This window comes from Protopterus annectens, chromosome 1.part1 (assembly GCF_019279795.1).
Source record: "Protopterus annectens isolate FY-2018-M chromosome 1.part1, PAN1.0, whole genome shotgun sequence".
Taxonomy (NCBI): Eukaryota; Metazoa; Chordata; order Ceratodontiformes; family Protopteridae; genus Protopterus; species Protopterus annectens.
Window position 1 is genome coordinate 1,452,289,679 of NC_056726.1, and position 26,887 is coordinate 1,452,316,565.

The following is a 26,887-nucleotide window of genomic DNA, read 5'->3' on the forward strand; positions in this document are numbered from 1 at the left end:
TGATAAGATCATATCATTCTCTATAGGAGATATTATTTTAGCTGGTGACTTTAATTGTATACTACATGAAAGTGATACTACCACTATAGGAAAAAGAAGAATTACATCTAATGCAAAACATTTAAATGATTTTGCTAATTCTTATCATTTGAATGATATTAATAATCAGATAGATTCAAAATCATTACCATACACCTTTTTTCTAACAGATACAAAACTTATTCAAAAATAGATATGGTCTTTATTTCTAACCAGATGGTAACAGATTTAATTAATTCCAAAATCATTTCATGTCCTATATCTGATCATAATTCAATTGTTTTTGAATTCATGATAAAAGATACTCATAATGTTCAGATCAAAAGAATACCAGCATACTTAACTCAACTAAAAGACTATAAAGAATATATACTTTCAGAAGTAAAACATTTTTTAGACATAAATAATACTCCTGAAGTCTCCATTGTCTATGTTTTGGATGCCTTAAAATCATATCTATATGGACAAAGTATCAGATGGTATAATAATAAAAGGAAATCTTGGGATAAGGAATTGTTAGATATTCAAAGTAAATTAGACTCTTATAAACATAATAATAAAGAAAATATTATGGACAAGAAAGTTATTGAAGAAATAAACAAACTAAATGAGAAATACAAAGAAATTTTAACTCATAAAGTTAAAATAACTTTAGAGAATACAAGTTTTGTCTTATTCAATAAGCCCCAAATACTTACATAGACTTAAAAATAAAACAAAAAGGTTGAATAAACAAAACCATGTCAAAGAAATCTTTTCTCTAAGGAAAAAGAAGAATGTTTCTAGTATACCAGAAATACTAGATGAATTTAGAAATCACTTTCACAAAGTTAACCATAATAACATTAACATGGAACCTAAAGATAAAATAAAGGAGTTTATAACCACAAACATGAATAAAAAGCTTAATAAACAACAGATTAAACTATTGGACAAAAGTATTTCATATACAGAGGTTATTACACAAATAAATAAGCTTAAATCAAACAAAGCACCGGGTAATGATGGTATTATACCAGAGATATATAAAATCATTTCTAAAAGTACATATTCATTAATACATAAGGTTTTATTTTGGCCCAAACTGAGTTAATAACCCCCATCTTGGCAATATACATTTATTTCGCCAATTTTAAAACCTAATAAAGATCCAACTAGATGTACTTCATATCGGCCCATCTCATTACTTAATGTTGATTATAAAATGTTTATGAGTATTTTTGCTGATAGATTGAAGACAATCATCCCGCATTATAGATATAGATCAGACAGGCTTCATTGTAAATAGAAATACTTTTGATAATATAAGAAGAACTTTAACATTAATTGATTTTGCAAATAGGAAAAAGAAAGATTTAACACTTATTAGTCTTGATATAAGTTCAGCATTTGATTCAGTAAGTTGGGACTATCTGTTTACCTTACTGAAGTGCACAAACTTCTCAGATGCATTTGTAAATCTAATTGAGCATTTATACAAAGGAACATTGGCTTATATTAAGGTAGGAACATATGTTTCACAAAAATACCCATTTTAAAGGTACAAAACAAGGATGTCCACTTTCTCCACTATTATTCACTTTAGTAATGGAGCCTTGGGCTAATTTGATCAGAAACAGTACTGACAGAGGGTTTTGAAATAGATGAAAATACAACATCCAAAATTCAACTTTTTGCAGATGATGTTCTAATTACATCAGCAGGATCTAATTCTTCTATGCAGTCTCTATTTGATAAAATGATGAATTTTAAAAGTATTTCTGGTTTAATATTCAATGAAGAAAAAACTAAAATACTACCTATATATACACGAAAAAATATTCTCATTAGTGATTTTACTAAATATGTACCCAATTCAGGTCAGATAACTTATTTAGGTATAATACTATCTAAAGATATTAAATCTATTATATATAATAATTATAATACCTGTTTTCTTAATATACAAAATCTTTTTAATACCTGGAATAATATGTTTTTACTATGGAGGAGAGACTTACAATTATTAAAATGATAATATTCCCCAAGATTTTATACTTAATACAATCAATAATACTTCCACCTACAAAAATAATTATCAAGAAACTGAATACACTAATGTTAAATTTCCTATGGGCACCTAATAGACCTAGGATTGCATTAAAGAAACATACTAATAGCTGGTCTCAAGGGGGTATTTCTTTTCCAGACTTTAATTTATATACTATCTCTTCTATTGTAAAAGTTATTACTTTATTAATAGATCAGTCATATGTCGCAAAATGGAAAGATTATTGGGAGCTAATTAATATGCACTTCATGAAAATCTCCTTAACACATAAGAATATGATTGTAAATAACTCCATGTTATGGTTACTAAAGGAATTTTGTACTTCACCTATTACACCTAAACATATGGTTTGTTACCCATTAAATATTATTATTAGCTATCATAACTTTATATTCATGCACCCTAAATATAGGGAATGGAATTTTATTATATTCCCTATAATGTATACTCAGGGTATGCTTTTGTCATCTACTTCTGAAGGAACTCATTTAGCTATAGATAATGATCTAAAGTACTGGTATCAGTTGATATCTGATAATAAAGTTAAAAATCTAGATTTCTTAAAACAAGAATTTGATCTAAGAGAAACTTGCTGGTTAGAGGTTCAGACCTTTAGACAACATCTCATTGATAAAGTAGATCTAATGTCTATAACAGTTAAAGAATCTATTCCAACACTGATTGATTACTTGATATTAAATTTACAACATAAAGTTTCTGATAAAGGTTAACTTTCATACATACATAAAATTATCAGACAAGAAACTTTTTACAGTGTAGATACATACTGGAATTATTTCACTTCTATTAATGGGGACCCACCAAATCAACAAGATAAACAATATATATTGGAATCTGACAAACTGAAAAAATGCTGAAGCGAAAGATAGAAAGACCACACTGGCAGATGATGAAATTAGCTTTCTTCCACTTTATTTAATCGTGGACTTCTTCAGAAAACCAGGATGCCTCCCTACATCCTGGTTTTATTTACAAAAACAGGAAATGATGTAAAAATCATGTCATACATGTATATACATAGAATTAAAACATTATAACTCAATGTCATTATTGTAACTTGTCGTCAAATTTATCAGTAATTTAAAAAATACTTGGTTAAAAACCATTTTTGTTTTTTATTTTTTATTTTTTATTTTTTATTTTTTATTTTTTGTTTTTTGCGTTTTGTATTTGATATATTTTTATCTCTTGATTTATGTTCTTTGGTGTTGTGTTATGTTATATTGTGTTTATATTATTGTACCAAATTCCATTCTATTATTCTCATCTTGAATTTCCTAAAACGCAACTCAATTACACAACTTTAATTATTTATTGGATATGGTGTATTAGTTGTATTTTGTGTTCCAGTACTAATGAAATATCACTCTGATGCTGATGAGAACCAAAACTAGATATTACATCATTAGGAAAATTAAATAGTTAGTTCACTAACTAATGAAACCCAATGTGACGGAACAAAGTCCGTCGCTTGAACTCCTTATATCACAGCAAAAAAATGGATGATCTCATCAAGGCCCCTGTCACAATCCAAAATGTCACTAGCCCCTGGATGGTCCTAAAGAATTTACTTCTCTCAGAAACCCCTAGGTGTACACAAATGTGGATGTATTATTACGTTGATTCAAATTTTAAAAAAAGTGTGCCCATGTGGAACTGTTATTAATTCCTGTTGTTTAGAAAATATGTTTTAATTCTATGTATATACATGTATGACATGATTTTTACATCATTTCCTGTTTTTGTAAATAAAACCAGGATGTAGGGAGGCATCCTGGTTTTCTGAAGAAGTCCACGATTAAATAAAGTGGAAGAAAGCTAATTTCATCATCTGCCAGTGTGGTCTTTCTATCTTTCGCTTCAGCATTTTTTCAGTTTGTCTAGTTCAGTTCGGGTTGCCGAATTTGGATTTGTTGGTTTTTGTGTTCCAAGGCTGAGTGAAGACGAGGGATGACTGCAGAGGTTTCCTCCCAGGATCCGCTACTTAATGTATCCATCCACACGACACCGGGCGGAAAAGGAACGGTTGGTGCTGAAGAGCTCGACCAGTGTAAGGGGCCCGAGGATCTGATTAAAACTATCACGGAGATAGTTTACAAGTGCTTACACCGGAATACAATAATGTTTACCAACAAAACAGCCGGTGGAGCTTCAAGCATCAAAGCAAGTGTTTTTTCCGACGTGGCGGATAATGCTGATAACGTCGGAAATGGCATTATTGGTTCAAACACTGTTGGGGACAGAAATAACATTTTAAACAGTTCGGAGTATGCTGGAAACATTTGGGGTTTCGTTATGAAAACACAGGCGAATCCTTTCTCTGACATCCGTAGTTCGAAAAAAGTGCTACCAGTAAGTAATACCAATTCTTTTCAAGAGTGTAAAAAAATGGTTTTCGAACTTGAACGTTTGGTAGTTAGACATGCAACTTTAAGTTTGGAAATACAATATCTAACTGAATGTATTGCTCGCAACATAGTGCCCAAGGGCCTGAGGACAGCTAAGTATCCAAATTGTGTTAGTCCAGGGGACGATCTATGCTCCAAGCTGACACAATTATATAATGATACTGGCATCAGTATGATGCGGATTTTGTTGGAGCATTATGAAGGAGAAGTTAAAAGCTTACTGGAGAAAATGAAATCCCTTGATAATGACATCAAACAGTGTAGTTGTTTTAATGACTGTGTTCCTCTTTATAATAGCATCGAAGCCAAGACCAACAGGCTTAGAGCAACTATTATATTAAGGAAACAAAATAAGCTTAGGAGAGACATAACAGCCTATGAGGCTAACCAAGCTTATATTTGTTCATACAATGAGAGTAATGATGGGAACAACAAGGGTCTACATACAGATTCAACAGCAACTAATGGGTCAAACATTAGAGAACCTTTGACAAGGTTAACATCTACAGACCAGGTCACAGATACTGTATCAGTGGCTACTATAGACAGTATTACCAACAAAGGTCAGCAGCAACAACAACACCCAGTACATATTGGTGGTGTTTTCAACAATGACAATGTCGATTCTGCCAATACCGAAGCTATTGCTTCTACGAGTTTCGCTGATGTGGTAAATTGCAATAACAACAAAAAGTCTGGTCCTTTTCAACAACAGAGGACACAGCCAAAGAGGACTACCAGGTGGTACAATTCCACCCAATACAAGGCGAAACCAAAAGGGAAAGGCAGAAAGAAGTGGTGAATACACCACATAGTGACGAAACATATCTTATTAATGTTGTAAATCTAAGTGATTGTTCTTTAACTGATGCATGTATAGATGTGTTAAGAAAGGGATTTAATTTCATTCCGGCGAACAACACTAGAATTGACAATTTACTAGTTGACTTTAGACTATACATGCGTAAACTTAATTTGAGATACATCTTACAAGATGTCCAAGTCAGAGGTTCAGTGGGTGGAGGTAGATTGAAACGTCCAAGTACATTCAATCCTGCTTTAGTGAACACCTTACAAGTTTTTCAAAAAACATGTGAATTGGCGTTTAGAAAAATGGAGTTTAAAATATCAGAAGACAATTTAACCAATTCAGAGCGTGATGCTCTCATCTACATGACTAGTTCTCCTGATATTAGAGTAATGAAGGCAGACAAGGGGGGTAAGTTAGTCATTATGAACAAGGTAGATTATAACAAAGGAATTTCTGCTATGCTCAATGACATCAATTACTACAAAGATGTTAGTATTGACTTTGTTCTAAACAAATATAGGAGGGTAGACACTCACCTCTTTGATATGTTATGCCAAGATGAAATAGACAACCTAGACTATGAGTTTTTGATGGTAGAACAACCAAGACTGGGCAATTTCTTTGGAATTCCTAAATTGCATAATGATGATGGAGAAGTAACATTTAGGCCCATCATATCAGCTAAGAATTCAAAAACCGAAAGTTTATCTATTTGGTTGGATGATATATTGAATAGAATAGCACAAAAGTCAGAGTTCTACATCAGAGACTCGTGGCATTTGCTAGAGAGTTTAGGAAGGTCTAACATTCCATTTGAAGGAATACACTTTGCAACACTAGACGTCAAAAGTCTCTACACTAGTATTGATCAGGATTGTGGTATAGAACATCTGAGGAATTATTTGACACAAAACACGGAATTACAGAATTCCAAAATCAACACAATTTGTTCTTTGATGGAAATAGTGTTGCATAATAATTTCTTTGAATTTAATAACAAGATCTACCAACAGATCTCTGGCGTAGCGATGGGGGCTAGAGTAGCCCCGGCGTTTGCCAATATAGTCATGGCAGATTGGGAGCAAGAACATCTTAAAAGACATTCTCTCTTTGGTAAAGCTCTGTTTTATGGTAGATATATAGACGATCTATTTTTCGTGTGGGCAGGAGATACAACTGAATTTGAGACTATGGTTCAAGATTTAAACAGAACAACTAGTTTTCTGGTTTTCAAACACAGTGGATATGGTAAAAATATTAATTACTTAGATGTCACACTGTATATAGATTCTACAGATAACAAATTACATAGTAGAATATACAGAAAGCCTTGTTTCACCAACCAGTATTTACATAAGGAGAGTTTACACCCTGCCCACATGAAAAGAAACGTTATAAAGGGTCAGATCATAAGACTCAGTAGATTAACATCAGATGAGAACATTTATTATGAAGAGTTAATACAGTTAAGGAATCTATTTTTGGCCAGAGGGTACAAAAAACACATGTTGAAGAAAATTGAAAATGAAGTCAGAGGACTACGTGACGGTGTAGCAAGGCCTATTTTGTCACACAACAGTGGGATGTATAAGGAAGAATTGACAATAGGCGTCACTGCCCCTAGAGAAGACACCTTAGATCTAGATTTTCATCTAGCATTTCCGCTTCCAATAACTAATGAATTAAACAACATTAGAAGTATCATAGAGAATAATTGGGGCATTATTTTAGGTAACAGGGACCTCATGGCTTGTGTAGGCATAAGACCACGTTTCACATACAGAAACGTTGTAAACATAAAGAGCATGTTAGAGTTAGAAAACACCAAGAGAGAGGTAAAGAGTAGGGACATCAGTAAAAAGAAGGGAACCTTTGGTTGCCAAAACTGTAGACAGTGTAGGTTTGTCACCAACACCTCCTTTGTCACCATTGGACATAACAAAAAGACCTTTTGGGCTCACAAGTATTACAATTGTAATAGTGAATACGTGGTCTACGCAGCCATGTGTTGTACCTGTGACAGTTATTACGTGGGGAAAACAATAAGAATGCTCAAACGTAGGATTTATGAACACAATCTGGCCATCAAAAACAGAGACATGAATAATGCTCTGGCCAGACATTCTTTAGAGTGTGTGGATTTTAAGAAGTTTGAGTTTTTTGTTTTGGACCACGTAGAAAAATGCCTACTCAAAGGGGATCTTAACAACAAGTTAGAGCAGAAAGAGTCTATATGGCAGTTATGCTTAGGGGCGGATGGACCCCCTGGACTTAATGAGGGGATAAACATCAAATGTTTTCTAAACAACAGGAATTAATAACAGTTCCACATGGGCACACTTTTTTTAAAATTTGAATCAACGTAATAATACATCCACATTTGTGTACACCTAAGGGTTTCTGAGAGAAGTAAATTCTTTAGGACCATCCAGGGGCTAGTGACATTTTGGATTGTGACAGGGGCCTTGATGAGATCATCCATTTTTTTGCTGTGATATAAGGAGTTCAAGCGACGGACTTTGTTCCGTCACATTGGGTTTCATTAGTTAGTGAACTAACTATTTAATTTTCCCAATGATGTAATATCTAGTTTTGGTTCTCATCAGCATCAGAGTGATATTTCATTAGTACTGGAACACAAAATACAACTAATACACCATATCCAATAAATAATTAAAGTTGTGTAATTGAGTTGCGTTTTAGGAAATTCAAGATGAGAATAATAGAATGGAATTTGGTACAATAATATAAACACAATATAACACAACACAATACCAAAGAACATAAATCAAGAGATAAAAATATATCAAATACAAAACACAAAAAACAAAAAATAAAAAATAAAAAATAAAAAATAAAAAACAAAAATGGTTTTTAACCAAGTATTTTTTAAATTACTGATAAATTTGACGACAAGTTACAATAATGACATTGAGTTATAATGTTTTAATTCTATGTATATACATGTATGACATGATTTTTACATCATTTCCTGTTTTTGTAAATAAAACCAGGATGTAGGGAGGCATCCTGGTTTTCTGAAGAAGTCCACGATTAAATAAAGTGGAAGAAAGCTAAATTCATCATCTGCCAGTGTGGTCTTTCTATCTTTCGCTTCAGCATTTTTTCAGTTTGTCTAGTTCAGTTCGGGTTGCCGAATTTGGATTTGTTAATATATATTGGAATCTGCCTATAGAACTACGTCTTCCATTGTCTGGAGACTTTATACATGGAAATTTTTACATAGATCTTGTTATACACCTTTGATGATGAATAAAATAAATAATAAAGATAATCTATGTAAGAGATGTAATGTAGAAATTAATGCTGACTGGGCTCATATGTTTTATGACTATATAAAATTGAAAGAATACTGGAAGTCAATTAATGAATTTTTGCAGGCTCTTTTTACAGATAATTTCATTATTTCAAAATCTCTTATATTATTCAACACACCTGTACCTCAAAGTGTTAAAAAGGTTAAGCTTCCCTTGTTATGGTCTATTCTAGCAGTGGCTAGGAAAATAATAACCAGAAATTGGATTTCAGATACACCTCTTTCATTCAATGAATTTAAAAATGTTATGAATATAGTGTGCCATATGGAAATAAACACAATTAGGTCAAGAATAACTAGAAAAACATCTTATTATATTGTATGGGATAATTTACAAAATTTGTTAAAAAAATCCTAATTTCAATAGCATGGTATTTTAGTTTAATTAATTGATCTGATTGTAGTGGATGTCTTTGTAAATACTTTAGTTGTTTTGTTGAATGTTATAATCATATCTATTTTTAATTACTTGTATAAAATTGTTATGATATTTCTCTTGTATGTTAAAACAATAAACCTGTTTTAAGAAAAAAGAAAGTCCAAAGACAAACTTTGTTCCTTTATTTGGCTTTGCACTGGGAAAAAAAATATTCTGTATGAGATCTTAGTTCACATCTTGCATATGTCATTACTTCCTTTTCTATCATCTCAACATTTCTAGTTAGCAGCTTACATGACTGTTTACTATCTACATATAGTTTTTGTTTCTGTTTCTTTAGAACAATCTGAGTCTTAAGTACAAAAAACAAATCTTAGAATATAAATATGATTCAATCTCATTGGTAGATCCCCCCTTTCTTTCTCATAAGGGATCATAAGACATGTAACCCTTAAACAGCCCTCATGCAGACAAACAGAATGAACTACCGAAGCTGTACTCTGCGGTAAGTGCCATTTCTTTAATAACCTTCTGTTTCTGTTAAAAGCATTTATCAAGCCAAGGATAGCAGCGCTTTCCCCAATCCACAGGGTTTATCATCACTATTCTCATTCAGTTTCTATTCTTTAATTCCTTTTTGATCCAGTACATCCAGAAAAAAATCAGGTTTATACAATTCCTGTGACCCCACCACTACCAAAAACCCTTATTTTTAGCTATTCACGGTTATATGTTTACTGTTTTCTTTCTTTACTATCTTTGTGTTTATTTGGTATTACTTTCTTTCTTACTAAGTTTATTATTTTCCTTTGAACTTTGCTATGATCTAAAGATCAATTTATTACTATATTTTACAAAACTCCTATTTTTTTTTTTACTTAGAGAATCACACTTATTTTGTGTAGACAATGCAGCTGAACTTTTCCGTTTCCACACCGTGTCTTTCTTTAATCCCTTATGTAATTCTAATTCAGAAGCTCTAATTGCTGAAATCGCCGACTTTTTTGCCATTTGCCTCTTACTGGGCATTTCCTATTTACCTCTTATTTTATTATTTACCCTCCGACTGTGCTCCATTGACGTTCTCTCATCTTTATTAGTGTGCACATGCTTATATATGACAGAGTTTGTGAAGTCAGCAAAATTAAATCCTTCTGTCTCCTACAGTGTGTGCACTGCATTTTTATTTTACAAATCTCTTACATGTTTCATGTGTTTTTACAAAATAAGAAGCCATAACTGTACAATCATCTTTCACATACTTTAGTACCCCACATTTGAAACCATACTTAGGCTATACTGGATGCAGCATAATTGTATTACCCATCCCACTATATCAACTATCAGATGTAGTCCTTGTACCCACCCCTCACATTCTTACACTACTGACTTGTAATTTCTACTTATAGGTTAGCACTAGGTTAACTGCCCTTGTGGGCCATTGTAAGCGTAAACAATTAGCTCATGTGAGTATCAAACCTGGCACCCTGTGTTTGTCTGTACTACATAACCCTATGCCTGTTTTCTTGTCCTCACCTTCACACATGCTCATGCTTTTATACTACCCAAGTATTGTCTATTGTATCATTTTCTCCTGCTCCACTCAGTTTCTCATTCTTCAGTCCTAGTATCTTCCCATATTTATTTTTCTCTTCTCCTTACTTATGTCACAGATGCTTTACTTAGCTTCTAATTTCCTTAAAAATGAGTTAACTTATGATAAAAGGCAAATTATGCCACACAGCCACAGCATAACTCTAAGCCAAGTACCAGAGATCACGTCTGCAAGTGCAAGAGTCAGTCAAGCAGTCGGGCAATTTCTCATTAAGCTAATGTTGTCATGGCTGCCCCTGCACATTGACGACACTATGAGATATGCTGGCGATGACATGATGACATCAGCCATAATTTAAAATTGTGCATAAAATAAAAAACAGATATCAGGAATTGAATGGCCCACTCAGAAATTTGTGGCACCACATTATTTTGTCCTCAAAGCTGTGAAATTCTGAGGAATCCGATACTGTTAAGAAGTGTAATCCTCTTTACTATCTCAGCTTACTATTAAAGCATGAAGTGTCATCCTAGAATAGCTTAGGTTTATAGGTAGATACTAGGCTATCTGCCCTAGGGCATTTATAAGCCTAGCCAGAGTGTATTTGGCTTCCGCCTCCCTATTAGATTAGCCTACTGTGCCTCTGTAAAGTAGGTCACAGAAGGTACCCTTTAAGATTAGTTTACTGTGCCTCTGTCTAGCAGGGACACAGAAGAGATCCCAGGGGTGAATTTGCGATTTCCCATCCACGCGTCCAGATTTTGCTTGAAGAGGGTCAGCGAGGGGCTATGTCTAACATGAATTGGGATTCTATTCCAGAGTGAGGGGAGCCTCTGGGAAATGAATCTGTCCCTCCAGCATGTCCTATTTATTTTTGTGCTGAGGTTTAGGTCCCTGGAGCGTGTAGCTCTAAGGGACTTGGATTTTTTGAGGTGGAGCATGTCCATTAATTCTGGGTTTGACATGGCTTTGTACGTCAGGCATAGATTGCCTCTGAGTAGGCAGTAAGCAACTGAGTAGAGCTGGAGTTTCTTTAGTCGAGCTGCATAGGACATCTGTTTGTAGCCCATGATCCTATTGGTGAGGTACTTTTAGGGTCTCTCCAGTTGCTGCAGGTGTCGGGTAAGGTACATCCCAAAAGGGGCATTGTATTCAATTATGGGCCTGATGAGTGACGAGTAGAGGAGCACAATGACCTCTCTTGATCTAGATGCAAACCCTTTCGTGATAAGGTGGGCTATATAGAAGGTCTTTCTAACCACTTTGGCAACGTGATTATCAAAGGAGAGATTACTATCTACGTTGGTCCCCAAATCTCTAATTACTTCTTCCATACTTAATGGATTACCACCTATGTAGTAATTTGTGGGCACCTTGTTTTTCCCAAAGGGGATGACAATGCACTTTTTAGCATTTAGCTTGAGGCCTTGGCTCTGGCACCAAGCATCCATCTCTGTGAGACCCTTTTGGAGGATGCTTGTGTCAGCTAGAGATTCAATTATGGCCCCCAGTTTGCAGTCATCTGCGAACTTTGTCAGCCATAATCCCCCCGTGTTAGCCTGAACCTCAGAGAAGTATATACCGAACAAGAGAGGTCCCATAACTGAGCCCTGTGGGACACCACTTGTAACTGGTTTGGATTTGGACATGGCACCTGCGATTCTGACCATGTGGGTTCTATCTCTGAGCCAGTTTGCAACCCATCTTGCGATATAGGGGTTGATATTTAAGCTGGTAAGCTTATTTATGATGCCTGAGTGGGGTATTGTGTCGAAGGCTTTTGTGAGGTCCAGGTAGGCTGTGTGGACTACCTTGCTCTCATCTATGGCTTTGGTAACTGTTTCAAAGAAATCAACTAGGTTTAAGAGGCAAGATCTGCCCTTAACAAAGCCGAATTGGGTAGGGTCCAGTGTCTGGAGGCTCTCAATGTCTTTGTTTATGAGTTCCATGATAATATGCTCCATAGCTTTACAGACCAGACTAGTCAGGCTTATGGGGTGATAGTTTCCGGGGTCCGTTGTGGCACCACCTTTGTGGAGTGGGACCACTGTAGCTGTATGCCATTCTTTGGGTACATATCCTGTAGTAAGGCTAAGTTTGAACAGTGACTTAATGTGAGGGTTCAGTTCTTCTTGGAGCTCGTGTAAGACACAGCCTGGGACACCGTCCGGTTCCATAGATGCTGTGTTTTTTGCTTTGGAGAGGGCAGCTTTCACCTGTGCATCTGTGATGTCAGGGAGGTTACATTCAGTTGGGATAGGCATTTGCTCCTTTGGGGGGGGGAGTTTGCACTGAATCTGTCTGCCAGGATGTTGGCTATGTCTGTAGGTTTGGTATATTTTGTAACATTATGCAACAATTCAGAGCATATCTGGGAGTTTCCACCCATGTTCCTGACATAACTAAAGAAGGCCTTGTGATTATCTTTAGTGTCTAGGGCAATTTTTCTTTCGAAACTGGCCTTTGATGATTTTATGAGGGATCGAAGTTTCTTGCTAATACTGATCAGAGATGCCTTCCCTTTTTGGGATTTTGCTCTGTCATGTAGTAGCTTCCTCCTTCTGTTGTATAGCTTATTTATGGCCGGGGTCCACCAGACCGGTCTCCTGTTTTTGGAGGATTGGGTCTTGGTTTTATTTGGGATAGCACAATCCATGCATTCCTGCAGGTGCTCATAGAATGCATTTGTAAAGGATTCTGTGGATTGGGCTGTATTATCCTCTGGCCCAGGGGCTTTGAAGGATTCCACCGCAGTCTTGAGAAGTGCAAAGTTGGCTTTTGAGAAATTCTTTACAGTGATTTCCTTGGCTGGGGGTGGGGACGGGATATGGATGTCCAGGGAAATTTGTTTATGGTCTGATCTTACCAATGAGGGGTTTACCTCAGGTGTGGAACATAGAGTCCCCATGTTGGTGATGACCAGGTCCAATATGTTGTTCCCTCTTGTGGGAGTGGTGGCCAGTTGTTCCATTGCGTTAGCGTTTATAAATTCAAGGAACCGTTGGGCGAGGGTGTTTGGGCTCGAGTAGTTTTCCCAGTCAATGTTTGGGTAGTTGAAGTCACCCAATAACATAGTGTTTGGAGAGACCTTCATATTCTCCAATGTTCTCAGGAATGCCAAGTGGGGTTCTTGTAATAGGGAGGGTGTTCTGTAGCAGGCTACAAACTGAAAGGCAGTTTTGCCCGCTGTTAGTTGCACATGGATGGTTTCCGATGCTTCGTGCAGTGCCACTAACCTGGAGGTGTAGGTATCTTTGATGAATATAGATACTCCCCCTCCTTTTGTGCTTCGGTCCGAGTTTTGGGGCCGAAACGCATGGTATGAGTTATAACCTGGTAGTGCTGAGGTGCTCTCAGAAGCCTTGAACCAGGTTTCTGTTACTGCACAGACATCGATTTTCTCCATATTGAGGAGAGCTTCGAGTGCGTGCATCTTGAGGTTTAGACTTCTGGCATTGAGTAGCATTACCTTTAGTTTTTTTATCCTTGGGTTGTCTATGGAGGTGGGTTTGTCCTTTGAGCCTTGCCTAAAAAAGGCACTATGGGGGTGGCAAGAGCCTTGGCCAGTATACGAAAGCCTAAGGGTGACAGGTGCAAGCCGTCCCTAGTGAAGCAATGTGGACATTAAATCTTGGACATTAATGCTTGGACATTAAATCATCCAAACTGCCTTTTTTATTAATAAATAAACTGTTCAGCCTCTGTATTCAGCATATGCTTAGATTTTGTTGCTACTCTCCAAATAGAAAATAATTATCTTTATATGCAGAAAGGTATACAAACCTATTGCTGATGGTTTTGCTACTCAACGTCAGCTTATAATCGGTATGCATACTTCTCAACTGTCCAGGTTTTCACAGAATGTACAGATTTTTGCATCATATTTTTGATCTGTTCCTCATAAAATTTGTGTTTTTTTTCTGGCAAATCATTGAGGAGTGAAGTCACTAAATAAAGGCAGACATCTGAGTTTCAGACTTCATATCCTTCAGAAAAATGTATGCTAATACAAATCCTATTATTTTAGCAACTTTCTAAGCTTCTAAGATTAACTTTTAAAGTCTATCCCTATGTTAGGCCTTTGTCCTCCCATAATTTAGGCTTTTCCAGATTTCTTGTGCCGAGAGTTTGAGAGGTATGTCTGTATTGATTGCTACTGTCAAAAAATAATTTGCTCTTCTCTGTGAGTGGACTAAAATACAAAAAGACAAAACATAAAAATCATTTTGTGGACACATAAGGGCCCTGGTGTTTATAAAATAGGCATTCATTTGTAGTATTAGTTTATATTTATTTGTTGGAAATTCACTAGGAAGTACAACTAATACTGAGCATATTAACTAACCAGGCAGTAGTTTAGACTATGTCGCAGTCTATGAATATAAGGTATAAATAATAGATTTCTAGGTTGTGTGCCCATTATATATCTAAAATCCCATAAGCACTACAACAGAAGAGATGTAAACCACCCCATAAAATGTAATTTATTACAATAACCTTGTGAACTAAAGTACATCCCCAAAGATAACATCTGCACTAAACTGTATAAAACCTGATGTCTCCAAAATAGAGGAACCTGGAACAAATAAATGTACAACATGCTTTGTAGGCATGTTCTGTAGAGCATATTCGATTTTTGATACCTGACTGGTTAATAAACCTAAACTCTGTCTTTGACCATGTGGTATCTTGCTTACTATATTTATGCTAACCGGGTCTCTGAGCTCTTTTGTAGATTCCTGATTCCTTTCACAAAAGTCTTAATTTTTATTTTACTCGTGAATTCTACAAAAGGGTCTCACAGAGACAGATACTTGGTGTCAAAGTATTGGCCTCAAGCTCAATGCCAAGAAATGCATTGTCATCCCCTTTGGGAGAAACTCGGTACCCATGAACTACCACATAGGTGGTAGCTTACTAAACACTGAAAGTGTGATAAGAGACCTTGGGACACAAGTGGACAGTAGGTCTCTCCATTGATAACCACATTGCCACAGTAGTCAGGAAATTCTTCTACATGGCACACCTCATCACAAAAGGGTTCTCCTCTAGAAAAAAGGAGGTCACTGTTTCTCTCTACTCATCCCTCATCAGACCCATTATAGAGTACAATGCCCTGTTTGGCATGTATCTGACAAGACACCTACAACAATTGGAAATGCCACAGAAATACCCCATTAAGAGGATTACCATCCTCAAACGGATGCCATACGCAGACATCTCAAAAAACTCCAGCTCTACTCCGTCACATATCGTCTACTCAGAGGCGATCTCTGCCTAACATACAAAGATACGTCAAACCCAGAGCTGTTGGACATGCTACACTTAAAGAAATCACAATCTCTCCGAGCCACATGCTCCAGGGACCTAAACCTTGTCACCACAATAAACAGAACATGCTGGAGGGATAGATTCTTGTCCCAGTGACTTCCCATACTCTGGAATAAACTACCCATTCATGTCATTGGCCCTCTTTAAGATAAATCTTGATGACTGGCTGGGAAATAGAAAATTCACCCTGAGGATCACTTCTGCAGCACTGCTTGACAGGGGCAGAGGAAAATAATTTTCTTGGGTGTCAAAAGCCAGGGAACCTTTTTGGCTAGGCTTATATGGGCCTCAGGGCTGATAGGCTAGTACCTACCTATGAACCTATGAACCTATGAATGCTCTGAATATCAGGAAAGCATTAAATAACAATTCCTCAACAAGGACTCTAGCAGGAAATTTGAATATCGTTGTTTAAGAGAAAAAAAAGTCCACTTTGTTAATAGACTGCACTTTCTGAGTTCATGAGGCTTTAAGGACATCAGCAGATGTTGACTGATGCCCTGGCCAAAGTACCCCTAGTAGTGGGAATGCCATCTTAGAGCTCCACTGAAAAGAGGCCATTAACTTAGTGAGACTAACCTGATCAAAGAAGAATAAATATAAAATATATATTTTTTAAATAGAAGCCAGGTTTATTTATTTATATTATTTACTTATATTGTTTACCAGGGATGGATATATATATATATATATATATATATATATATATATATATATATATATATATATATATAGATATATATATATAGATATATATATATACACATATATTTATTATTGGATACTATTGATTTTAAATATACCATAGTGAAAGAATTTATTTGTGCAGCAGCTTCAAAAGCAAGGAACAGTGATGTAGAGGCATTTTTCCACTGAAAAATCACTTTTCCTGACTGTTCCCAAATCAGTTCTTTAACAAGCACTTGGGCCTGGTGAAGCAGCAAATCTAATTGTTCCAGCAATATGTCATTTTTTATGGCTTTATGTGATGAAGTTTATTGTCATTAGAGTCTATGTGTGGTTGCCCCAGTTAAGACATGAGACAAGATGAAGGTGATGTTAGAACTAGAGGTAAATGCAGAAATCTGACAAAGATGAGAATTGTATATCTGGTCCAGTGATTATCAGTTAAGGGTAAAAGAAAAAAAAGGAGAAGCCCGAAGGTATAGTATCCTTCCATATCATAAGACCGCAAACATCAAGGCCACATCTTACATAAATGTTGTGGTGCAAATAAGCAATCATGTCTTTTTGGATCTCACTGCTGCAGACCTGTCCACCTAAATCCAGTAGACACATTAGTGCTTTGGGAAAATCACTGCAGTGTTAACCCCAGCAAAAATAAGATCATTATATTCTTGTCTCATCACAGTTTACTACATGTTTTTAGGCTACAACAAAGTTAGGTCTATGGCATTAAACATTTTTTGACTCTGGCCTGACCTTTAAGTCATGCGTGGCATTTATATAGCTGATTTTGCCAAGATGCATCCTTTTGATGGGTACTCATAAGTAGTGTCAGTACCTTCTGACGTCCATGAACCCACTAACTGATTACTAAAATGTTACTAATGCCTATGTTTGATTACAGTTCTGTTAACGTGTGCCCTTTTACAAAGGCTAACATGCACAGGATAAAGGTCATACAGCTCAGGCAGCATCACTATTACACACTCTGTGAGCTATGCTGATGTTCTGTGGAAGGTAAATGTGGACCTGACGTGTGTACTGTCAAAGATAGGCTGCTAGATGTGGACAGCTATCCATCACATTACAGGCAATGACAAGAAGATAGTAGCAGAGACGGGGAGCATTTCACTAATCAATGATATTGGACTACTTTTCTGTTTTTAAGTTTCCTACTACATCTGAAAATGCCTTATGCTTGTCTTTTGAATTGGATGTCTCAATACGTCGATGTAAGAAAGAACAAAGTTCGGAGGCATATGCAGGAGCCTTGGGTACAAGGTTTACAATAAAGCTGTACCATTTGTGAATATCAGTAAGATCAAAATAGCAAATAAATGATTTTAAAGTAATCCCTGAATGATGAGATATTATTGGAAGCTGAGAAGCAGGTTTCTATAGAAGCTCACATGAAGTTGATCAGATCTGGAAACATTTTTGAGGACACAGTCTAGAAGACTGACATCTCTGGTGGGTAGAGGGACAATCTAGTCAAGTGTATGCATTTACAAAGTACAGAAATCTATGAGCCTATTTGTTGCTTGTACATTTGATACTGAGTATTTCTCTTGATATGTACTTATAAAGATATGGGAAAGTACTTCTTTATTGTTATGGGAAAAAAGAAATAAAAAAAATACAAGATGAAATAAGTGTACAATCTCATACCAGCAAATGAGAAAAAAGAACACCTCACCGCATACCAGGCTATTGTTCTATATTTCATTACAAAAAAACATGGACATCTATTTGACTACATTCCCTGGAGAATATAACATAATCCTGTCTTGCCATAAGAATTGAACCCACCACCCCTCATGAAACAGACTGACAGCCTGAGCAAACTTCCTCTGGCTTAATAAATGCTGCCTTCAGTCTCCTCAGTAAACAGGTCACTGGTCATGTAGGACTAACTAGATCAGCAAAAAACTAAACAAATAAACAGAAGATCTACATTGCTCCTAACAAAAAAAAAAAACAAAGAAACAAAAAACCTCTTGTACATCAGTCCGCTGACCCACTCATCAAATACTTTTTTTTAATAACCAAATGGTATATCATTTCCATCGTTTACCAAGACACAATGAGGTTGTAAAGTGCATTACACTAGAAACCTAAAAAAAGGTCATCGCGAGCCTCATCTTTCCCTTTCTTTCTATTCAGTACCTGCATCGATAAGAAGCAAGCATACTTCACCCCGACATTTTATGTAAGGAACATGTATATAAAGTAGTGTGCCAATGATAACTTTATCCATGGCAACCTTTGTTATATATGGCTTTAAATAAAGGAGAAGTTGTTCAGATGAAAATGATTTTATCAATTTGTTTTCACCTGAAAGTATTACTGCTCAGCTTCATAAGTTCAAGTTAGGAGATCAGTCTTCATTTATTTATTTAGTCAGTTATTTGACATTTGCTAACCGGGAGTGTCCAACTGAGCAAAAGTCCTTTTTCAGTGGAGGCCTGGGGAGAAAAGCTCCACAGAAACACAAGAGTAAACAACATATAAAAATTACTACACTAACAAAGAATTATATATGTGTCAGTACAGTAACTCATATCTGGTTACTCTCTCAGTTAGCATGCTGCTCTGTGTATTCATGGCCTTTGATTGGGTATTCCAGTTTCTCTCAAAATCTCACTGGTTTATTGTCTGTTCTAAACTATCCCTACATACTGCATGTGGCTATGATCATTACTGAAAAGGGTCTGATACAGACCATCTTACATCTCTAATTTACAAATTAGCATGGCTAAAAAAAGGACAGCAACACCTGTTCTGAAGAAACAGAAACTAGCTTCCACAGCAGAAGGCTATCAGCACCCTTAGATGTGCCATATAATTGTTGATAAGGAGTAAAGACACCTGCATCTGTTCCATGAAATGTTTTATACTGCCACCTTGCACCAGGCTGAGGAGTAAAGACACCTGCATATATTCCATGAAATGTTTTATACTGCCACCTTGCACCAGGCTGAATAAAGACACCTGCATCTGTTCCATGAAATGTTTTATACTGCCACCTTGCACCAGGCTGAGGAGTAAAGACACCTGCATATATTCCATGAAATGTTTTATACTGCCACCTTGCACCAGGCTGAATAAAGACACCTGCATCTGTTCCATGAAATGTTTTATACTGCCACCTTGCACCAGGCTGAATAAAGACACCTGCATCTGTTCCATGAAATGTTTTATACTGCCACCTTGCACCAGGCTGAATAAAGACACCTGCATCTGTTCCATGAAATGTTTTATACTGCCACCTTGCACCAGGCTGAATAAAGACACCTGCATCTGTTCCATGAAATGTTTTATACTGCCACCTTGCACCAGGCTGAATAAAGACACCTGCATCTGTTCCATGAAATGTTTTATACTGCCACCTTGTACCAGGCTGAATAAAGACACCTGCATCTGTTCCATGAAATGTTTTATACTGCCACCTTGCACCAGGCTGAGGAGTAAAGACACCTGCATCTGTTCCATGAAATGTTTTATATTGCCTCCTTGCACCAGGCTGAATAAAGACACCTGCATCTGTTCCATGAAATGTTTTATACTGCCTCCTTGCACCAGGCTGAATAAAGACACCTGCATCTGTTCCATGAAATGTTTTATACTGCCACCTTGCACCAGGCTGAATAAAGACACCTGCATCTGTTCCATGAAATGTTTTATACTGCCACCTTGCACCAGGCTGAGGAGTAAAGACACCTGCATCTGTTCCATGAAATGTTTTATACTGCCACCTTGCACCAGGCTGAGGAGTAAAGACACCTGCATCTGTTCCATGAAATGTTTTATACTGCCACCTTGCACCAGGCTGAATAAAGACACCTGCATCTGTTCCATGAAATGTTTTATACTGCCTCCTTGCACCAGGCTGAGGAGTAAAGACACCTGCATCTGTTCCATGAAATGTTTTATACTGCCACCTTGCACCAGGCTGAGGAGTAAAGACACCTGCATCTGTTCCATGAAATGTTTTATACTGCCACCTTGCACCAGGCTGAATAAAGACACCTGCATCTGTTCCATGGAATGTTTTATATTGCCTCCTTGCACCAGGCTGAGGAGTAAAGACACCTGCATCTGTTCCATGAAATGTTTTATACTGCCTCCTTGCACCAGGCTGAGGAGTAAAGACACCTGCATCTGTTCCATGAAATGTTTTATACTGCCACCTTGCACCAGGCTGAATAAAGACACCTGCATCTGTTCCATGGAATGTTTTATACTGCCACCTTGCACCAGGCTGATAAGCTTCTGACTGGTCTCTGTGACAGTAAACCAACCTCAGAATGATTAATTTATTCTCACTCATCAAAAGCTGTCCTAGTAATCTATTCCTATTGAGCAGGTTTTGGGATTAAGTAAGGCACCTGGCAACTGAAAGGTCTATTTTTCCATATCTGTCCCTAGTTGCAACCCCTTTCATAGTCCATGCTTTGCTTGCGGTGAGCTATAATGGCAGGCTAAGCCTTACTCACACAGGACTCACATATGCCTGCTGGAGTCTGCCGTCTCTTTTGCACTGTCTGACAATGTTTGTGTTCTCAAATCTCCAGCAGTGATACTAAAGGGGATTGGAGATGACAGAGGTGGACAACTGTCCTCCTTCCATGACAGGTGAGTCAACAAGCCACTCAGGGATTCCCGCCCCTCTTTAACTCTTAGAGACATGTTGGCTACTCTTTAAACCCAAATTGCTTGTCCACTGCCAGACAACTTATCTAGGAGTACATTTTGAATTTCACTGAGCAAAACACTCACGTAATGTGACTTCAAGGAAATTTTATGAGATGGCACAGCTTTGAACTCCTATGAGCACATCTTTTAAAGATGATTTAATCTCATCTTGTATGTTCAGCAAAGAATTAAGGGCAAAATTACACGTGTGTGTGTGTGTGTGTGTGTGTGTGTGTGTGTGTGTGTGTGTGTGTGTGTGTGTGTGTGTGTGTATGTGTGTGTGTGTGTGTGTGTGTGTGTGTGTGTGTGTGTGAGTTTGGATGTGTGTGTGTGTCTGTATGCATGCATGCTCATATGTGTATGTAAGAAAGTATATATATGCACACATGCATGTGTGTGTCTTGAGCGTTTCTTATTAAAAAAGAACAATGTGAGCTTATGAACCTCAGAAGATCATCAGCGGTAGACAGCATAGTGGACTAGTGGATAAGAGCTCTTCCAGAGTTCAATTCTGGCCTCTAGTAACTGTCTATATGTAATATATAGGTGCCTCTGTTGTCTGTGTGGATTTTTCTGGGTACACTGGTTTCCTTCTACTCCCCACCAAACATGTTGGCTCACTGGTTACTCTACAACTATCCATTTAAGTAAATTTTATTTATTCTTGCCGTTTTCCTGTGGGTTGATGCTGAAAAAGGTCTGTGAAGGACAATGATGGTTTGTAACTTCAAAGCAAGGTGGGTCTGCAGGAAGCAACTGAGTGTGTGGAGCTAATTTGAATGAAGTGGATCTCTATTACAGCCATAGGTGTCCCTATTATTTCTCAATGCCCCTCTCCTGTTCGCCCCTCATACTGATCCAATATCATTCACATTAATTACTTCTTCCTTACATTTCCTGACATTTCCACATGTTGATTTACTTGTTGGACTCACCCCATGCTTTTAACACACCCCAGCTATCCATGATTTTAGTGCCCTAAGTCTGGAAAATGTAAATAAATTATGCTGAGGGATCTCCCAGAAGTCATAGGATTCTAAGCACTCTGATGTATATCTAAGATTTTGTTTGCAACTTTGTGATTTAATAATGGCCTCAACAAAATTCATGAGTGAGGAAAGATATTCAGTCATTTTTTTTCATGAAAAAATAAGTTGTGTCTAAATATTCAAAGATTAAAAACAGTATTTTCCGGCAGGGATATACAAATCCTACCCGGGAATAGTACCTTCCTTCCTGGCTCTCCAAAGAAAGATAGCTATCTCATGTATACCCCTCAGGTGTTAGATAGGGACAAAATTAAAGGACAGATGGCCAGAGACATACTATACAGGTGAGGGTCTGAGAGAATAAACTACAAAAATGGATAAAACCCACACAGACACAGAGGATACATGCAGATGTTACAAGGAAGGATGCACAGCCAAAAACTCAACCAGAGAAGCAAGGCCTTTTAGATGGCAACAATTCAATACAACACTCTGCCAATTATCAGCTGCTGTTACAAACATCCTGCACAAGTTGCCACAGACAACCGTCTACTGAATACAATGCTGATGTCTTACTGTGACTGAAAGGGAAAAATATTATGAACAACTTGCTATGTTTAGATACACAGGCATTTATCTTCTCAGCTATGCTGGAATACAGTGTGCATCCTCCAGCAGATATATGTCTCAATCTCTTCTCAAGAACCAATGTGAAAGCCAAAAATATCACTGAACAAATTATCCAAACCATGGACAGCTATTGCCATTATATAACAAACTTGCTAGAATAATAGAGTTTGGTTTAATCCACATTTCTGAAGGCTATTAACTCTGAAATTCAAATGAGTGTCATCATTACTTTTTATTTACTGACTGCTGTCCTCACTGATTTCCAGATAAACCACAGACTTTACAAGAAACAGACCAAAATATGACACAAAGAATCAGAGACATTCTGCAAAAATCAGCAACAGTTCAGATCATCTATGTCCCCATCACACACACACACACACACACACACACACACACACACACACACACACACACACACACACACACACACACACACACACACACACGCACACACACACACACACACACACACACACACACACACACACACACACACACACACGTGCGCACACACACACACACACACACACACACACACACACACACACACACACACACTGTCATGCCATCAATTACTGCCACTTGAATGACTGAAACTGTATACCTCAGATATTTACATCAAATGTATGAATAAATATATAAATAATTGCCAAATAGGGATTTATCTTTTTAAGGTCAATGTTGTTAGAATATAGTATGTAACAACCCCCCCACCCCACACCCACACACATCAACAAGCAGAAAGCTCAACATAATGGTGAACAAAGAACTGTGCTGCAAAATCGTAATTGCCTAAACAGTGTAAGGTATTGCTCAATTTAATCCAAGGTGGCTTCCAAAAAAAAGAAAAAAAAAAAAGAAATTACTAGAAAATGGAAATCAAAGTCTAAAGCAACCATACTAGAAGTAGTGAATAAAGTAACAAAAATAAAACAACTGGAAAACGGAGGAGCAAATTACATAGAACAATATGTGAATTGTGGGAGCAATATGTGCAGAATAATGATTTGGAGGAGGAATGAGATTTCAGGGAAGGCAGGAATTGAATAAGCTATGTAATGTTGGATTGACAATGAGTGTACAGAGAATTATATGTGATGTATAACGTTTGCAAATGAGAATATTTAAATATGGTTTGTTTTCATTTATATGAATGTATGATTGCCTATGTCATAAGTGGCAATTCATTAAATATGTTCCCTGTTTAAAAACAATCTGATCAGAATTTGGTAAAAACATCAGGGGCAGTTATTACTTTTATATACTTAAAGACTTGCTAGGCTTTACATCATTATGCTTTTTTTATCTTGAAGGGTATTAAGTCTGAATCTCAAATTACTGTCATCATTATATACTGACTGCAATCCTCATTTGCCAGGAAAAACTCAAACTTTACAAGGAACAGACAAAAATATAACATAAAAAGTCAGAGGCATTCTGGAAAATCACACACATTTTATATTTATTATATACATACATGCTGTCACACTCACTCACACACACACACACACACACACACACACACACACACACACACACACACACCCACACACACACTTAAATAAAGTATTTACAAGCTCTCATGATCTTAGATGTAGCAGGCAGAGTTCTTGCAAAAAACATATATATATGGATTCACTTTATAATTTCGAAATACTGAAATACTGAATGTCAGCATTTCAAAATCATAAAGTCGAATGTCCATAATCCCGACAACACACAATCGCGAAACACACAATCACGAACACATACAACCCATACACCACACAACACATACATCATCCAACCCACACTACAACAAACAATAAAAGAAAAAAATATATATATATAAAATACATATACTTAAAAAAAAAAAAACGTAATCACTCACCTGCGGCTCTGCACTTATATGGTACACTCCTTCATGTCACCTGAGACAGCCTGACCAGTAAGAGGCTGTCCTCACTGTTTCATGCAGCAGTCATGACAAGCACTAAACTAGTGGCATTTTGGACATTCTTGAGAGCTGTGCTGGTGGGTAGAATAAACTTGTTGTCTACTATTAGCCTGAGCGAATTAAAATGATTTTTGTTTTCCTTTGTGCTGCCTTGTAACTAGTTCTGAGGCACTCTGAAGCAAAACAAATTTAGCACACTGCCTCATTTTTTCTGAACTGCAGGGGGCGGTGCTGCAGCCCAGCAACTACTACCACAAGCCTCCCCGTTGAAGAACTGTTTTACTTACCTTGTTAACACTTAATATAAGCAAATTAAAAATAAGGGAAATAAAAACATTATGAGAATCAGTTTTGATCTAATGAGGCCATAACATAAGTGATGCCAGCTGGTTCATAGCTAGTGTCTAGTTTATGTTAGGGGTTCTTTACACAGGCAAGTTAAGTATTTTTTATGGAAGCAAATAAAATAAGCATAGGATAATGACCATATTTTATTGAGGACTGGAACAAAGCAATTAGTACCTCAGGTCCATGCCAGGCTTTTTGATATGTACTGCAGTTACTGATGATTCGGGCAAAAAAAATACAAAATAATTACCTCGGGTTCACTATTTATGCTCTAATGTTTACTTTTCTGTACAGAGCAAGTTAATCTTTTAGCAACTCTATTATAATTCCTTCTGATTGCTAGTTACAAGCTTTTTATTACTGTACTATTAGGGGCAATTTATAGAAACTCCTGCAATTATTTCTGATTATTGTTTATAAATTGTACATTGCTGTGCTGTCAAGGGCAATGCAACATTTGCTTATGCAATCAAGGCCAACTCAAATGTTCACTTTGGAATGTCTGGGGAACAACATTTAAGCTACTTATGAATAATACTACATGATAATTTGATTCTGTGATCTTAACTGTTGGTTTTCTTGTTTAATTTATACAACTGCTGTTTTAGGAACACACACATCTAACTCTGCCTTCTGTTCCATCTGCTAGCAAATGCATTTTTTGCTGGTCTCTGTTATTTGCATTAACAGCCCTGTAAGAATTGCCTTTGTGCATTAGGGGCTTCCTTACTTTTTTTTTTACTGTATCCTTCTTTTAAGGTGATGTCATATTGTGTTGATCTGTTGACCTTACTCATCTGTCACAACAATAAGTTGTTACCTTCTGCTACTACTTCCTACTTACTAATGTATTTGTTTATATAGTTATTTGTTTACTTATTTAGCATTTGTTACCCAGGTAACAGGGCTGGTCTGTGGACTCTTTCCAGCTATGTTCAGTTAACTATCTATCTATTTATCTAACATTTGTTAATCAGACTCGTCCACAGAAACTTTTCCGCTATGACCAGGTTCACAAGGGTAAAGGTATGACTTTTGCATATAATTTAGTCTAACCAATCAAACAGTATGAGTTGGGAAACTCAAGTTCCAAAAAAAAAACAGCCAACAAGCAAACAATGACAGAAAACACACTCACCCAATGCAGACAACGAAAGCAGGTTATAACTAAACCATGGACCTTGAAGCTATAAGGCAGAAATCTTACCAATGAGCCACTGTGATGCTCAAATCCTACCTTACCTTATTTTTTTTTCAGTAAGTCCTTGACAGGTTTGTTGCTTTTGCATTACGTAGAGGCTTTGTGTACTGAAATTACCTCCAAATGTACTTTTATAGATCCTTTTCTTCATGTCTTTTGCTAGTCAGCATGTTGTCACTGTCCTTGGCTAGAATAGCAGGCTGTACTTTTAGCTTTTGGCTGCTGCTAGTGATAATGTAAGGCAGGAGTAGTACCTCATCTGGCCATATTAAAGGACATTCAGGTAGCCCAACACAGACACTATTACTGTGTACCATATAATGACAATATCAGAAATGTGGTGTTTTTTTTTCTTATCGCATTAATCAAATATTTAATAACTTTAAAAATATAATTGATTGTAATTACAATATTAAACTATTTCTATTTCCTATATTCCCTATAGCATACTCCCCTGATTGCCTAGA